Genomic DNA, 18,272 nt, shown 5'->3' on the forward strand with positions numbered 1-18,272 from the left:
GAATAGGTAGTGGAAAAGTTTATGAAGAAGTATTTTCCACCAACTGAGAATGCTAGGAGAAGGAAATTAATTACAAATTTTGAACAAGAAGATGACGAATCGCTCAGTGATGCTTTGGCGAGGTTTAAGTGGCTGGTAAAAGACTATCCACATAATGGCTTACCAGACTGTCTGTAGATGGAGATCTTTTTTCAAGGATTGAATCCTTCTTCGCAGACTGCTGCCAATGCGGCAGCCGCTAGCGGTCTGCTAGACAAAACATATAAGGAGGCAAAGAGTATACTTGATCGCATTTCCAAAATTCATGAGGATTGGCGGGAAAGCGATCAAAGATTACGGATTAAAGATAATGATGCAAACAATAGGGCCATCGCATCCCTGCAAAACCAGATGACTGCGATGATGAGTTTGATTTAAGGCATCGCAATTAATAACATGGGAGCTAAGAAAGGGCAGGTCAACGCAATTGCTCAAATGACCGCAAGTTGTGTCATTTGCGGAGACGCTCATTCGATGGAGGAATGTCCAGCAAACTCGCAGTCAGTAACCCAAATTTTGCGTGGAAAAATCAACAACAAAACTTTCAACCTGTGGCATAAAAAAGAGGCTCACCCGAACTTTTTCCATAAAACAACGGTCCAACGCATAGTCAAGCTAGCAGCTCGCAAACACCACAATCTTCGTCCTTAAAGAGCTTGTTGAAGCAGTACATTGAGAAAAACGAATTAGTGTTTCAGAATCAAGCAACATCCATTAGAAATCTCGAAATTCAATTGGGACAAATTGCAGGCGAGCTAAAAAATAGACCGCAAGGAGCGTTGCCAAGCTCAACTTAGCTTCCTCACAATGCTGGGGGTGCCGGGAAGGAACATGCTTAGCAGTCTCCTTGCTAGGCGATAACATGACTGCGGAAGTAAGGGAGGAACCTATTGCAACCAACTTGAATGTGGTGACAACTGAAGACCCGTTGACCTATAGTTCAAAAAAGCCCGAGAAAATGAACCCCGAAGTCGTGTCCACCCTCAAGCTTTCAGAACATGAGACAAAAAAAAGTCCAGCCACCACCATCTCCGCAAATATTGAAAGAAAAACAAAATGATGAAGAAAAGATCGCAATAGTGGCCGCAACGCAAAATGCTATGATCCGACAAAAAATGTGCGACCGAGGAATCTTCACGATACCATGTTCCGTGGGAGGGTTCTACAGTAGCCAAGCAATATGAGATCTTAAGGCAAGTATAAACGTAATGCCGCTATCAATCTTCAAACGGTTGAATTTTGGTACACTCACGCCCACGATAGAGATTCTCCAACTTGCGGACACATCCCGAATACATCCTAAAGGAGAGCTAAAAAATGTGGCAATCTTAATTGATAAATTCATCTTTTCGGCTGATAACAGACAGAAATGCACGTTATCATAGTGCTAAGTTCATAGAAAATGTTGGATTGCATTGATGAAATATGTTAAATTCCGTCCATTAAGCAAAAATTCTATAATATTGTGGTCGCATGCATTCAGCGTATTAGAACTATTGTTTTTTGTATTTTTGTGAAGAATATGCATTAACGCAATGCAAAGCTTGCGATCATAGGAATTCATTGGTCGAGTGCAACTTCACCGCAAGACTTTGCTTTGATCGTGCTCGCAATAATTCGCCTGAGAAGGATCGCCGCAACTTGGTCAATGCAACATGGTGAGCGCATCTAGGTGAAAGGCTAATTAAGAGAAATGGGACAGAAAGTTGATGACAGTCGAATCCAAATTAAGTTGACAGCCGATAACGATCACAAAGTACATTCAGCTTTATCGGTAACAATTATCCGGCGCGTCAATCAGGAATTAAAGTTGTCCCATCTGTACAACCAGGAGAGAGAAGCCGCCTTTCACCATGGATCCTCTATAAATACCAAGTGCATTCTTCAGAAAAGGGGTTCACGACTTTTACAATCTTTTATTCCAGTTCGCACGTCTTCTTTATTAGTTTTCTTTCATTTTAAAGCAGACACGAGGGAGAAGTTGTGCTGGTACATTGTTCCAATAAGCTTGGGAGAGCGCCAGAAGCTTCAAAGACAGAGAGAGGGCTGACGCCTGTGGAAGCAGGAATATCTTTAGATTAGAATAGAGATTCCAGTGTAAAAAGCCTTGGTTAACAAGGAATTTCTACCAGACTCTCTACCTTAAACTTCCATTGGCATTTTGTACTTAACTCATTTATAAGAATGAAATTTCTTTCTCTATATCTGTTCACTCTCTGTGATTTACGTATGAGTAGCTAAATTAGTTGAATGGGTTGAGAAGCATTTAGCTAGCACAACTAGGGAGTCTTCATTGTTTGCGATTATCTTGTTTATGTATGCTTCATTCGTCCATTAGAGATACTCGTAAGGGTAGTCTAAGGACAGAATCTAGACTTAGGAAGGTCAGGTTAGAATCTAGGTTTGGAAGGACCATATTAGAACGCATAAACAAGAGATAGGCGCTTAGGAATGAGCACTATTTGTTATCAATGCATCGCATGCATCGTAGAGATAAGATATGATTGTATGCGGTCACCTTGCTTTCATGCATCTTGCATCAACGCATAGGACAAGAGTAGAGACTTAGGGATGAGCTCTATGGACATTTTGCTTTCAACACATGAGTCCTAGATTTAGGAACATCGCATTTGCATTGGAAAATGACTTGCTGTGCATGGTAGTAACATGATCGCATAGTCTGGCGCATTCTCGAGTAATGCTAGCTAAAGATCTTCTCAACCCGTTCAACGCATACTCATTGCATCTATCAATGCAAATTTCATTTCTCAAATCTGCCGCATTTATTTATTTCTTTTTAATCAACGTAATCAACAAACCAAACACTTCATTTATTCACCCGGTTACTGCAAAGTTTCACCAAAATTACCAACGCAATCTATTTTCACAAGTCCCTGTGTCCTACCCTAGACTTACTAGGAAACTGAGGGGAGTTTACACTTGAATTCTGCTGGGGAAACTTGAGTGCACAACGCAATTCTATCAACGCATATCATCCATATTTCCATTCAATAAAATAACGCATTAAGTTTTTAGCGCCATTGTCGGGGACTTCGGCAAAATAGTTTGTTAACGATAATTTTTTTATTTCTTTGTAGGACTCTCAATCTCTGGCAAAGTACGACCCAGAGATTGAGAGGACTTTTAGACAAAGATTAAGACACCGCCAATAACAACAAGAAGGAACACCAAGAATGGCGGAACAACCAGACGCAAGGGCCGCTAACGCGAATAATATAATGGCCAACCCCATCCTTCTGGCGAATGACCGCAATAGACCCATCCGGGACTATGCGTCACCAAACCTCTACAATTTCTCTCCAAGAATCATGAGGCTGGCACTAGATGGATCGAGTTTTGAAATGAAGCCGGTAATGTTGCAGATGATCTAGGATGCTGGGCAGTTTGGAGGAAGGCGTGGTGAAGACCTGCATGCTCACCTTCAGAGCTTCATAGAAATCTGCAACACTTTTGTGTTCCCAAATATCTCAACCAAGGAAGTTCGACTAACTCTGTTTCCTTTTTCTTTGTGTGATCAGGCGAGTAATTGGGCATATTCTCTCGAATCGGGAGAGATAATTTCGTGGGAACAGGTGGTGGAAAAGTTTATGAAGAAGTATTTTCCACCAACTAAGAAATCTAGGAGAAGAAAATTAATAATAAATTTTGAACAAGGAGATGACGAATCGCTCAGCGATGCTTGGGCGAGGTTCAAGCGGCTGGTAAGAGACTGTCCACACAATGGCTTACCAGACTACCTGCAAATGGAGATTTTCTACCAAGGATTGAATCCCTCTTCGCAAACCGCTGTCAATGCGGCAGCCACTGGTGGTCTGCTTAACAAAACATACGAGAAGGCTAAGAGCATACTTGATTGCATTTCCAAAAATCACGAGGATTGGAGGGAAAGCGATCAAAGATTAAGAATCAAAGAAAATGACGCAAACAATGGGGCCATCACATCCCTTCAAAATTAAATGACTGCGATGATGAATTTAATACAAGGCATCGCAATTAATAATACGAGAGCAAAGAAAGGGTAGATCAACACAATTACTCAGACGAACGCAAGATATGTCCTTTGCGGTGATGCTCACCCGATAGAGGAATGCCCAACAAATCCACAGTCGGTATGCTTCATGAGAAATAATCCCTTTTCCAATACATACAACCCTGGGCGGAGAAACCACCCCAATTTTTCTTGGAAGAATCAACAACAATATTTTCAACCTATGGTCCATAAAGAAGGGCCACCAGGATTCTTTCAACGTAACAACGGTCAACCGAGCAATCAAGCAAGTAGCTCACAAAAACCACCGCAATCCTCTTCTTTGGAGAACCTATTGAAGCAATATATAGAGAAAAACGAGGCGGTGCTTCAAAGTCAGGCCACGTCCATCTGTAATCTTGAATTACAGATGGGCCAGAATGCGAGTGAGCTGAAAAATAGACCATAAAGAGCGTTGCCGAGCTCAACTGAGCTCCCTCGTAATGCTGGGGGTAATGGGAAGGAACAATGCTTAGCAGTCTCCTTGCTAAGTGACGACATGACTGCGGAAGTAGGGGAGAAGCGCATTGCGACCAACTTGAATGCGGTGATAACCGAAGACTCGCTGACCTGTAGTTTGGAGAAGCCCGAGAAAATAGACCCTGAAGTTGCGTCCACCCTTAGGCTTCTGGATCTCGAGATAGAAGAAGTCCAACCACTAGTGACTCCACAAGGATTGTAAGAGGAACAAAATGAGGAAGAAAATATCGCAATAGTGGTTGCAGCGCAAAATGCTATGATCCCACCTAAATGGGCGACCCGGGAATCTTCACGATCCCATGCTCTATTGGAGGGACCTTCAGTGGCCAGGCACTATGCGACCTTGGGGCAAGTATAAACATAATGTCGTTGTCAATCTTCAAACAATTGAATGCCAGCACACTTATGCCCACAAAGGAAACTCTCCTGCTCGCGGACAGATCTCGAATACATCCTAAAGGAGAGTTGGAAAATGTCACAATCTCAATCGAGAAATTCATCCTGTCGGTAGACTTCCTCATTTCGGATTATAAAGCGGACAAAGATGCACCCACCATATTGGGACGACCATTCCTTTCAACCGGTCGCGCTCAAATTGATTTGTGCAAGGGGGAAATTGTAATGAGCATTCATGGGGTAAAACTTCAGATTAAGGCAGTAAAGACCCTAGAAGACAAAGAAAAGAGAGAAAAGCCACCATGGACGTGAAAAAACCAGCCGAAAATAAGTGGTCCCTGCGTTATCAAATGATCGCAACATATCAGGGACGCAAGTTTTGGGAAACATAGATTCTTCAATTCTTTTCTCCACTACTCGAAATTTTTACTATCTTTTCAATTCTGATCTATCCTTATTTTACTATCACTATCTTTATTTCTATTACAAAAAAAAAAAAAAAATTGCGATAACGAGTTTTATTTTGTTTAAAATAATTTGACCCTCTTATTATTTTTCTTGCAACGATCGAGGTGCTGGATTGCGGAGATGTTACATGAAGAAGCACTTATCTTATTCCATCACCCCAACCCAAAGAAGAAAGATCGCGGCAAAGATGGATGCGTCAATACAATGCGGGCGACAGCGCAAAATTTGGGGGAGTACTCTTCCTTATCTTTATTTCAAATTTTGCGCTATCACATTGCATGTTAGTTTTTCAAGTTTTATCACCGCATCTTCTTTAATCACCACAATCATTTGACATAGATAAATTTAATGAGTTACCACATTCTGTTTCTTTGCCAAGTATGATTTCAATGATGAAAAATATGCTTCTAATTCTTTCGTTTATATTAGAGTCAACTTAATCTTAAAATAGTCACCTTATGAAATATTTCAAGAAGTTAAGGGTTTGCTAGCTTTCTTTCAAACTCTCTTTACAATACATTCTAGAACATCACATAACTTATTTTAATCTTTTGGCAATGAGGACATTGCCGCATTTTAAATTTGGGGGTGAGGTATTTAAATTATAAAAAATTATAAAATATATGTGAAGTTTTTAAATTGATATCTCAACTAAGTGTTCAAAGTTTTAAAAAAATATAACTAAATGTTGAAAGTTTTAAAAAATATGTGTGAAATTCAATGATTGAAACAAAAATAATCCAGAGAAAGCTAGCTTTCTTTAAATTTAGAGCTACACCAGATGGATGTAAAAACTACGTTTCTCAATGGGAACATTGATGAGATGATTTATATGGTGCAACCAGAAAACTTTGTGTCTGATAATTCAAAGTCTATGGTGTGCAAATTAAAGAAATCCATCTACGGTCTCAAGCAAGCCTCTTGTCAATGGTATCACAAATTCCATGAAGTGATAACCTCATTTGGTTTTGAGGTGAACATTGTGGAAGATTGTGTATATCAAAAGTTCAGTGGGAGTAAATCAATCTTTCTGGTATTACATGTTGATGACATACTCATAGCTAGTAATGATGTAGGTTTATTGCATGACACTAAGAGATTTCTCAAAAGAAATTTTGAGATGAAGGATCTTGGTGATGCTTTTTTTGTATTAGGAATTGAAATACTGCGAGATCGTTCTCAAGGTATTTTGAGATTGTCACAAAAGAACTACATTGAAAAGATCTTGAGTAGATTTGGCATGAAAGATTGTGCGCCGGGAGATACCCCGATGGCTAAAGATGATAAATTTCATTTAGGTCAATGCCCCAAGACCACACTCGAGACTAAGGAGATGCTGAAAGTTCCCTATGCATCGGCCATTGGAAGTCTAATGTATGCTCAAGTATGTACACATCCAGATATTGCGTTCATAGTTGGAGTGTTAGGCAGATATTTGAGTAACCCGAGGATGGATCATTGGAAAGCAGCCAAACGGGTTATGAGGTATTTACAGAGAACAAAAAATTATATGCTCACTTATCGGAGATCAGAAGTTTTGGAGATCATTGGGTATTTTGATTCTGATTATGATAGATGTCAAGACACTTTGCGATCCACTTCAGGCTATATCTTTATGTTGGCTGGAGGAGCTGTATCCTGGAAAAGTGTTAGACAAATACTTATGGCTTCTTTTACCATGGCTGCGGAGTTTATAGCATGTTATGAGACATCTAATCATGGAATATGGTTGCGAAATTTTGTCACTAGGCTGCAGATAGTGGTTGGCATAGAAAGACCATTAAAATTATTTTGTGACAATAAGTCAGCTGTGATGTATTTCAACAACGACAGAAGCAACATGAAGTCAAAGCATGTAGACGTGAAGTTTTTGGTTGTTAAAGAAAGAGTTCAGAATGGTCAAATTTCGATAGAACACATAGGAACAAACTCTATGGTGGCAGATCCATTGACTAAAGGTTTACCACCTAAAGTTTTTCATGTGCATGTTGCTCACATGGGTGTTAGTCACTTTTTTGATTCCATGGTTTAGTGGGAGTTTGTTATTGAGGATGTTCTTTGACCTTATTTTGTTTATTTTCTATATAGAATAAAGTTGATGGTTTATGTTTTATTATCTGAACTTGTTTATCATGCATGCATTTTAGCATAAAGTTTTTTTTCTTTAGAATGATCTCATTAAGGAATTTGGACCAGTTGGAAACAGGCATGATCCAGATCACTTTGCATGTAGTTTCCATGCTATCCATCCATACTTGATGTATGCCATTGAATGTATTGGAATTGGTGATCAAGGAAAGTTTAGTTACAAGGGTAGTGACGAAAGCCGCCTTGAATCCATGCTAATATAGGAGATGGACCAGATTGAACTAAATAGGAATTCTATTATTGAAATAACCTGTTTATGCGCGCATAAGGTTTATGTGATTTAATTATATTAGGTACATAGACATAGTTCAAGTGGGAGATTGTTAGACATATTTAAATAAAAATATGTTTAATTAAAGTATGGGCTATGTATGTGGATTAATATTTTATCACATTGGGTTGTTTTATTAGATTGAACCTATTATGTGATCTAATTAATTAAGGTCCTAGATTTCTAATTGAGTATGGATTTAATGGGTAGAAGCCCATTCCTAGTTAATTAAGGTTTAATGGGAACTCTAATTGAACTAGTATATAAAGAGACCTTAGGGCTATGGTCCCCGATATACCAAAATAATAAGCACTCAGTCTTTCTTGAATCCTATCTAGAGAGAGATCTCATTAAGGACATTCGGAGTTTTGGTTGAGGAAGACCATAGTCATCCATCATCATCTTGAAGCTATCATCAATTTTACAATGAAATCCGGTATGTTATTCTTGAAAATTTGACATGAATGATCCTAGGGTTTATCCTTGCTATCTCTAAAAAAAAAATTGAGAATAACAACTCCACTGTCAACGCAATGGGAAAACCAAGTTGATAAGAGTTAAGTTGTGAAAGGCACTTACCCGTAGTTGGATGTCCGCATGACACATGTGGGGGCAAGCTAAAACGAAAGTAAGTCACCAAGATCAACGATAAATCAATGACCGCAACTCCACAACCAAATCGGTATGAGTTTAGTCTGAGAAAGAGTGCATTGCTCGTAATTGGATGTCCGCATGACACATGTGGGGACAAGCCAAAATGAAAGGAAGGCACTTGGATCAGCACAAGGTCAGAAAAAAAAGACAATGAAGAAAATTTTTTTGCAAGGATAAAATCATTTGACACCTGGTAGAAAATTTTCTTTTTGAAATAAATCATGCGATGTTACGAAATGTAGAAAAATCCTTTTGAAAGTTAGGCTTGCAGTCCCTAGGTCTTAGAAATAATTAAAGAAGAGACTTGAATAAGACTTAAGAAAATTCTGGTATATGGGATTCGAACGAAGTATTCTTGAGAAATCTAGGAAAAGAACTTTGCGGTGGACTTGCTAAAGGAATCTTTACCTTATACTTGAGGACAAGCATTGTTTAAATTTGAGGATGTGATAACGGGCAGAAATGCATGTTATCATAGTGCTAAGTTCGTAAACAATGTTGAATTGCGTAAATAAAATAGTTAAACTGCGTCCATTAAGCATAAATTCTATAATATTGCGGTCGCATGCGTTCAACGCATTAGAACTATTGATTTTTGTATTTTTGTGCAGAATATGCGTTAACGTAATGCAAAGATTGCGATCAAAGAAATTCATTGGTCGAGCGCAACTTCACCGCAAGACTTTGCATTGATCGTGCTCGCAAACATTCGCCCGAGAAGGATTACCGTAACTTGGTCAGCGCAACATGGTGGGCATATCTGAGTAAAAGGCTAATTAAGAGCGATGGGACAGAAAGCTGATGACAATCGAATCCAAATTAAGTTGACAGCCGATAACGGTCACAAAGTACATTCAGCTTTATCGGTAACAATTATCCGATGCGTCAATCAGGAATTAAAGCTATCCCATCTATACAACCGGGAGAGAGAAGTCGCCTTTCACCATGGATCCTCTATAAATACTAAGTGCATTCTTCAGAAAAGGGGTTCACGACTTTTACAATCTTTTGTTCCAGTTCGCACATCTTCGTTTTTAGTTTTGTTTCATTTTAAGGCAGACGCAAAGGAGAAGTTGTGCCAGTAGATCATTCCGGTAAGCTAGGGAGAGTGCCGGAAGCTTCAAAGATAGAGGGAGGGCCGACACCTGCGGAAGCGGGAATATCTTTAAATCAGAATAGAGATTTAAGTGTAGAAAGTCTCGGTCAGTAAGGAATTGCTACCAGACTCTCTACATTAAACTTCCATTGGCATTTTGTACTTAACTCATTTATAAGAATGGAATTTCTTTCTCTATATCTGTTCAATCTCTGTATTCACGCATGAGTAGCTAAATTAATTGAATGGGTTGAGAAGCATTTAGCTAGCACAACTAGGGAATCTTCATTCTTTGCGATTATCTTGTTTATGTATGCTTCATTTGTCCATTAGAGATACTCGGGAAGGTAGTCTAAGAATAGGATCTAGACTTGCGAAGGTCAGGTTAGAATCTAAGTTTGGAAGAACCAGATTAGAACGCATAAACAAGAGATAGGTGCTTAGGAATGAACACTATTTGTTATCAACACATCCAATGCATCATAGAGATAGGATATGATTATATACGGTCACCTTGCTTTCATGCGTCTTGCATCAATGCATAGGACAAGAGTAAAGACTTAGGGATGAGCTCTATAGACATTTTACTTTCAACACATGCGTCCGAGATTTAGGAACATCACATTTGCATTGGAAAATGACTTTTTGTGCATGGTAGTAACATGATCACATAGTCTGGCGCATTCCTGAGTAACGCTAGCTAAAGATCTTCTCAACTCGTTCATCGCATGCTCATTGCATCTATCAATGCAACTTTCGTTTCTCAAATCCACCACATTTATTTATTTCATTTTAATCAACGCAATCAACAAACCAAACACTTCATTTATTCCTCATTTTTTATTATAAAGTGAACAAAGATGCGCCCATCATATTAGGAGACCATTCCTTTCGACTGGTCGTGCTCAAATTGATGTGCGAAAGGGGGAGATTGTAATGAACATTCATGGGAAAAAGCTCCGGATTAAGGTGATCAAGATCCCAGAGGACAAAGAAAAGAGGGAAAAGCCACCGTGGATGTGAAAAGACCAGCTTGGAATAAGCAGTCCCTAAGTTACTATATAACTCAACCTCATCAGGGACGCGACTCTTTTGCATACCCTTTTTCCTACATCAATACTTCATGAACTTTCATCATACTCATCATTATCTACTATCGCAATTACATTGTTGTTATTTTTTATCTATCTGCACTTTCTTATTCTAAAAAAAAAAAAAAATGTGATCGTGCTGAACGATTGCAGTAAAAGAGTTTGTTTTGTTTAATATTATTTGATCCTCTCACTGCTTTTCTTGCAACGATCAAGGTGCAAGATTGCGGAGGTGCTACACGAAGAAGTAACTTATATTATTCCGTCACCACAATCAAAGAAGATAGCTCGCCGCAAAGAAGGATGTATCAACACACAATGCGGGCGACAATGCAAATTTGGGGGTTGTATTCTTCCTTAACTTTATTCCAAATTTTGCATTATCGCATCGCATTTTAATTTTGAAAGTTTTATCACTGCATCCTCTTTGATTACCACAATCATTTGACATGGATAAATTTAGTGAGTCGCCGCATGAGTTCTTTGCCAATTATGATTTCAATGATGAAACACATGCTTCTATTTTTCGTATATACTAGAGTCAACTTAATCTTAGAAAAGTCACCTCATGAAATATTTCTAGAAGTTTACTATACGAACTCTCTTTCATTGAAATATTTCTACAATTATGACTCTAGTGAGTCTGCTAGCTTGTTTTCAAACTCTCTTTACATAGCTTCCTAAGAACATCGCATGACTTCTTTGAACATCGCATGACTTCTTTGAACATCGCATTACTTCTTTGAACATCGCATGACTTCTTTCAATCTTTTGGCAATGGGGACATTGTCACATTTTAAATTTGGGGGTGAGGTATTTATTGCATGTGATTATCTTGTTTTATGCTACGCCAAACATCAATTTAGAGCTACTCGAGAGAGAGTCTAAAGAAAGAACCTAAGGCTTAAGAGAGCTAGGTTAGAATCTAGACTCGAGAAAGCAAGATTAGAACTGCATACACAAGAAATAGGGACTTAGAGATAAGCTCTATTTACCAACTTGCATCGCATGCACCCTAGAGATAGGTATGATAGTATGTGGTCGCCTTATTTGTGTGTGTGTCATGTTGTCGTCGCATAAACAAGAACAGAGGCTTATGTGTAGGTCCTATAGATTTATCGCATATATCGCATGCGTTCTAACATTAGAAGTCGTAGCATTCGCATCGAGAGATAGTTTACTATTGTATGTGTGTTGCATGATCGCATAGCATGAATGCATCCTAGGAAGTGTTGGTCGAAGCCCTTCTCAACTTGTTCACTGCATACCCATCGCATCTTCCGTTTTATCAACTCTTTTCGAACTCCGCCGCATTTATTTAATTTTATTGCCACAACAACATTCCCAACAACTACTTGATTTCTTTGGTTACAACAAAGTTTCTTGAAAATTACCACCGCAAACTGTTTTCCCAAGTCCCTGAGTTCGACCCTGGACTTACCAGGAAACTCAGTGGGGTTTACACTTGGATTCCACTGAGAAAACTTGAGCGCTTAACGCATTTTCATCATCGCAATTCATCCAAAATTCTACCTCATAAAATAACGCATCACTATCTTAAGTAAAACGTACTTTAAATCATAATTAGGGTTTTGAAAATGGAACTGAAATCATATGAATACATCATGTAAAAATCCTAAAATAACTCTTTAGCATCTTTCTAAAGATTCCGCTGCTTGAACATATGGGAGTGCCTTTTTGCTTAATCCCTAATAACCTTAGTTGAGAAAAACCCCATTTGTTCGATCTCATCAATGTCAATAACATAGTCATATGTGCACGTACAGCTTAATTGGGTCCTAACCACCATACCATACCTTTAATGTCAAGGATATGAATCTCATTCATAAAAAAAATATATTTGAATCACATTCAAATATTTATTCCTCCAATTAAACTATAATGTATCAAATACATATATAATTGAATCAATTTAATTATATCATATATAATTAAATTCTCACTTATTAATTTGAACAATTCAAATTAACCCAAAAATTGATTCTCAACTAAATCCTTTTGAGCTATCAAGGGGACCTTATGGACCTATAGCTTGAAGCTCCAACCGTACGTGAATAATTAATTAAACTCTTTAATTACATATCCACTTGATAGGCCTCCAATTATGTGGCAATATCAAGAAAGAAAGAATAGAGAAGAGTTGGTTGAATCGGTTAAGGATGACTTCCAATTCCGTTAGGAGAAGTGGAGGTTTAAAAGAAGAAGGAAACGGAAAGAGAGGGCAGCGAAGTTTAAATATCAGAAGTGAGGAAGGAGAGCTCTCGAGAGTGGGAGTTCGAATGTCTCTGTCACTGAGAAGTCATCGCAGTGTGTCGTTCATTGTCTACTTCTACTAGGCGATCGTGTAACAGAGCTCAGTGATCATGTAGCATTTGGTAGGCGATCGTATAATGCTAACGGGTAGAAATTCACATTATTACAGCGCTAAGTTATTAAACAATGAAGGTTTCCGTTGATAAAATATGTTAGATTATGTCCAAAAAGCATTAAGTTCATAACATTGCAGTTGCATGCGTTCATCGCATAAAACAATTAACTTTTGTATTTTTATGCAGAATATGCGTTGACGCAAAATGGAAAGCGCGATCACAAGAAATCAACGGTCGAGTGCAGCATTATCGCAAAGCTTTGCGGTGATTTGTGCTCGCAAACATCTGCTCAAGAAGGATTGCCGCATAGATCCAGCGCAACTTGGCGGGTGCATTTGGGTGAAAAGCATAATTAATCACGATAGAACAAAAAGCTGATGACGGTCGAGTCCGAATTAAGTTGACAAGTCGCTAATGGTCTACTGCAGCAAGTACACTCAGCTTTTCGGTGACAATATTCGGCGCATCAGTCAGAGAATTAAAGTCATCCCATCTGTGCAATCATAAGAGAGAAGCCACCTTTCACCCCGAAGCTCTATAAATACCAAAGGTATCCTTCAACAATGGAGTTTGAACACTTAGAGAATTTTTCCTTAGATAGAATAGCCTTGTTCATAATTTTCCTTTTTATTTAGAAGGCAGAGCGAGAGAAGGGAAGAGACGTCGGACGATCGCTTAGGGAATATTGAGAGGGAAGACGTGGAAAAGCAGAGAGCGGGCCGACTCTCGCGAGAGCAAGACTATCTTTTGAATAGAGTAGAAAAGATAGTGTAAAAGCCTTGGGAAGCAAGAGATTTCTACGAGGCTCTTTATTCTCATTTTGCATTGTTATTTTGTATTTCAACTATATATCAATACAATGGAATTTCTTTATCTACATCTATTCACTCTCTTAAAAGCATGCATAAGTAGTTTAATTTATCGAATGGGTTCAGAAGAACTAAGCTAACATGACCTAGGATCTTCATCGCATGCGATTATCTTGTTTTTTGTTGTGCCCAACAACCATTTAGAGCTACTCGAGAGAGAGTTTAAAGAAAGAACCAAAGATTTGAGAGAGCTAGGTTAGAATCTAGACTCGAGATAGCAAGATTAGATCTGCATAAGCAAGAGATATGGACTTAGAGATAAGCTCTGTTTGCCAACCTGCATCGCATGCACCCTAGAGATAGATTATGATATTATGTGGTCGCCTTATTTGTGTGTGTGTCATTTTGTCATCGCATAGATAAGAATAGAGGCTTATGTGCAGGTCCTATAGACTCATCGCATATATCACATGCATTCTAGTATTAGAACCCGTAATATTTGCGTCGAGAGATGATTTGCTATTGTATGTATGTTGCATGATCGCATAACATGAATGCATCCTAGGAAGTGTTAGCCGAACCCCTTCTCAACCCGTTCACTGCATACTCATCGCATCTTCCATATTATCAACTCTTTTCGTAACTCCGCCACATTCATTTATTTTATTACCACAAACAATAACCCAAAACAACTATTTGATTTCTTGGTTACCGTAAAGTCTTCTTGAAAATTACCACCGCATATTGTCTCCCTAGTCCCTGAGTTCGACCCTTGACTTACCAGGAAACTTAGTGGAATTTATACTTGGATTCCGCTTAGAAAACTTATTGCTCAATGCATTTCCATCACCGCATTTCATCCCATACTTTCGCCTCATAAAATAATGCATCATATAGCAATTGGTAGGCGATCGTATAGAAACTTGTAAACGATCATGTAGGAGTTTGTGAGCAATCGCGGAGTATTTTGTAAGCGATCGTTTATTAAAATTGAGCGATCGTGTAGAACTTGTAAACGATTATTTAGTAAATTGGTAAGTGATCGAGTAACTACTATAAGCGACCATTTAGTCCTGTTTGACTCTTATCGTTTAATAAAGAGTTTGTTCATCGTTTAATTGTTATTCTGGAAGATTGTACCAACCTGTTACATTAATAAAGAATTTCAAGAATCGATTTCTTAACAAATTGGTATCAGAGTAATCACCTAGGCAAGCATGGTTCAGAAATGTTTTGAAGAGAAACTGGAATTACTAGAACAAGAGATCTTTGGATTCAGAGTCGAAATACAGAAGGTGTCAACCATAAAGGAGAATTTGGCATCAATAGCGAAGAGCATTAAGAGATTGGGATTGCAGGTAGAGAAACATCAAGAAATGCTCGTTTCTTATGTTATGAGAATGGCCAAAGAAAAAAAAAAGGTGACGGAAGAGGCAGGAGGATCGAATGCCAATAAGGTGTGCGGAACAAATAGTTCAGTGAAAACACCCAGTGAAGAAGCGAATGGCGACCAAAGTGAATTCAAGAAAGTAGAAATACCGATGTTTAGCAGAAGTGATCTAGACGCGTGGCTATACAGAACAGACCACTATTTTCAAGTTCATAAGTTGACCAAATCTGAGAAGAAGACGGTGGTAGTTGGGAATTTCGACGGCGTTGCATTAGATTGGTACCGATCGGAGGAAGACAGAGAGTCGTTTGAAGATTGGGAAGACTTGAAGAAAAGAATGATAGCCCGATTTCGATCTTTAAGACAGAGATCGGTCTGTGGGAGATTCTTGACTACTAAACAAGAAACGACAGTGGAAGCATATCGATCTATGGAAGTGTCAAAGTTCATTGTCTCAGACCAAGACAATGAGTTTGTGAATCACTTTTGGCAAAAGTTGTTCCGCTGTCGGGTACTAAACTCCATCACAGCTCAGTTTCTCATCCTCAGTCAAATAGTCAGATAGAGGTAGTGAATTGTAGTGTTGAAATGAATTGGAGATGCTACTGTGGTGTGCGATCGAAAGAATGGATGAACTAGTGGCATTGGGCGAACTATTGGAGTAACACTGGAGTAACACTACGTATAGTGCTTCTACTGGCTTTGCCCCTTTTCTGATTGTGTATGGATGACAACCTCCAGTGTCGATTTACTATGGGAAGGATTGTACGACCAATGCGACTTTGGACCAACAAATGCGAGATAGAGATGTTGCCTTGCGCAAGCTTAAGGAGCATTTGAGGTTGGCTCAAGAAAAAATGAAGAAGTTTACTGACAAGGAGCGACATGATGTTGGATCTCAAGTTAATGATTGGGTATGGTTGAAGTTGCGGCCCTATTGCCAAATTTCAGTTCCACAAAAGTAGAATGTGAAATTATCAACCAAGTATTATGGAGCACATCAAGCAATGGACAGAGTCGGATCAGTAGCTTACAAGTTAAACCTTCAGACAACAGTGTCGATACGTTTAGTGTTTCATGTGATGCAGCTAAAGAAATGGGTTGGACAACCAGAACTTTACCTTGAGGATAAGGTAAAGGTGGAAGGGGGAGGTAATGATAGGCGTCCAATTATGTGGCAATATCAAGAAAGAAAGAATAGAAGAGAGGTGGGTGAATCGGTTAAGTATAACTTCCAATTCCGTTGGGAGAAGTGGAGGTTTAAAAGAAGAAGAAAACGGAAAGATAAGGCAGTGATGTCTGAATATCAGAAGTGAGGAAGGAAAGCTCTCGAGAGTGGGAGTTCAAAAGTTTCTGTTGTGGAGAAGTCATCACAGTGTGTCGTTCATAGTCTACTTCTACTAAGCGATGGTGTAGTAGAGCTCAACGATCGTGTAGCATTTGGTAGGCGATCGTATAGAAACTTGTAAGCGATCGTGAAGGAGTTTGTGAACGATCGCGGAGTATTTTGTAAGCGATCGTTTAGTAATATTGAGCGATCATGTAGAACTTGTAAATGATCATTTAGTAAATTGGTAAGCGGTCGAATAACTACTGTAAGGACTGTTTAGTCTTGTTTTACTCTTATCGTTTAATAAAGAGTTTGTCATCGTTTAATTGCTATTCTAGAAGATTGTACCAACTTGTTACGTTAATAAAGAATTTCAAGAATCAGTTTCCTAACACCATCATCTGTTAACTTTCGGGTACTCCATTATAGACCAATAGCTACACTCTTCGCACTACAGGTATATTTCTGTGTCCATTGGATACAACCAATCAATAGTACGATGACCCTTCACAAATTGCTCGTAAGTAAAGCTGGGCCAAATTATCGTTCTTCCCCTGTAGTTACATCCAACTCCTTAAGTACCACTAATTCCTCTAATGAACAATAGATCATAGTCACACTATGACTAAACCCCTCTCGGACTAGGAGAGGTATGGTGCCACATTATTCAAGATTTGGAATCAGCCCTTAAGAGATCGATTTATCTACTTACCCCTGCTTCGGGGAAGGAGTGAATTCCATCTTATGTAGCTGAGTTTCTAGCTCCCCAATCAGACAAATCCTCAAAATGGTAGGCTTGTTGAGTCGGCGATTTGGCCACTCTCACCCATACAATTCAAAGGACTGCCCTCATACGCAGGAGTTCACAACTCATTCAAGATTTAAGTCATGTTACCTTGGTCATTCTAGTGAAATGAAAGCCTCTATTATGAATGGTGTTATATAATGAGACTAAGCACTTCGTGGTCCGGTTTTATACAAACTCCTTTGTATTGAATATCCCTGCTCGCATGTCTAATACATGAATGATCAGGATCAGATCATTTGTAGCACTTTACAACATTTGTAACACCTACAAAGCCATTTAAGTTATCATTTAAACATGATCCACCTGTATGTTTCTACACACATTTTAAGTTACAACGATAACCTTGGACGTTAGTTTATTGGTTTGTGGTTAATGCAACTAAAATATCACATATTTTAAAGACAAAGTGAATAAAATATCAAATATTATTAATCGCATACATGTTTGTTAATATAAGTTTACAAACTATAAAACCCTATGAGATTTAGGGTATCAACCCTAACACAACCATCCTTAACGCATTGACTATTCCTTAGTCATCTTACCTTATAACTTAAATGACAATTAGGAATCCTTCTCAAGATGCTCGGGTAAGCGTTGAAACACTTCTCAGCCTATGCGACGTACATCCACTATGTGATGGACTCAGTTTGCCTTCGTTATGGATTTGTTATGTTGTATGCATTAACGTGTAACCTTACTATCAGTTGCTTACTTATTCTTCGTATGCAACTTCCTGCTTATTCATCCACAACATCATCTCAAAATCAAACTTCCAAATTTCATAAATTTAATTCCAACATGTTTAACTAAACTTCCTTCAAAGAAATGTTCATAATCATCTTAACTTTTGC

The 18,272-nt window shown here is 38.6% G+C and overlaps 1 non-coding gene across 1 annotated transcript; it reads right to left on the reverse strand.

Annotated features, from left to right (window-relative positions):
- Nucleotides 1-54: 54 nt before the first annotated feature.
- Nucleotides 55-161, reverse strand: LOC150036215 (small nucleolar RNA R71). Its single transcript, XR_016529914.1, has one exon. It is a non-coding gene; the product is annotated as a small nucleolar RNA R71 (small nucleolar RNA).
- Nucleotides 162-18,272: the final 18,111 nt, after the last annotated feature.

This window comes from Benincasa hispida, chromosome 5, assembly GCF_027475165.1.
Source record: "Benincasa hispida cultivar pf3 chromosome 5, pf3_genome.v1.1, whole genome shotgun sequence".
Lineage (NCBI taxonomy): Eukaryota > Viridiplantae > Streptophyta > Magnoliopsida > Cucurbitales > Cucurbitaceae > Benincasa > Benincasa hispida.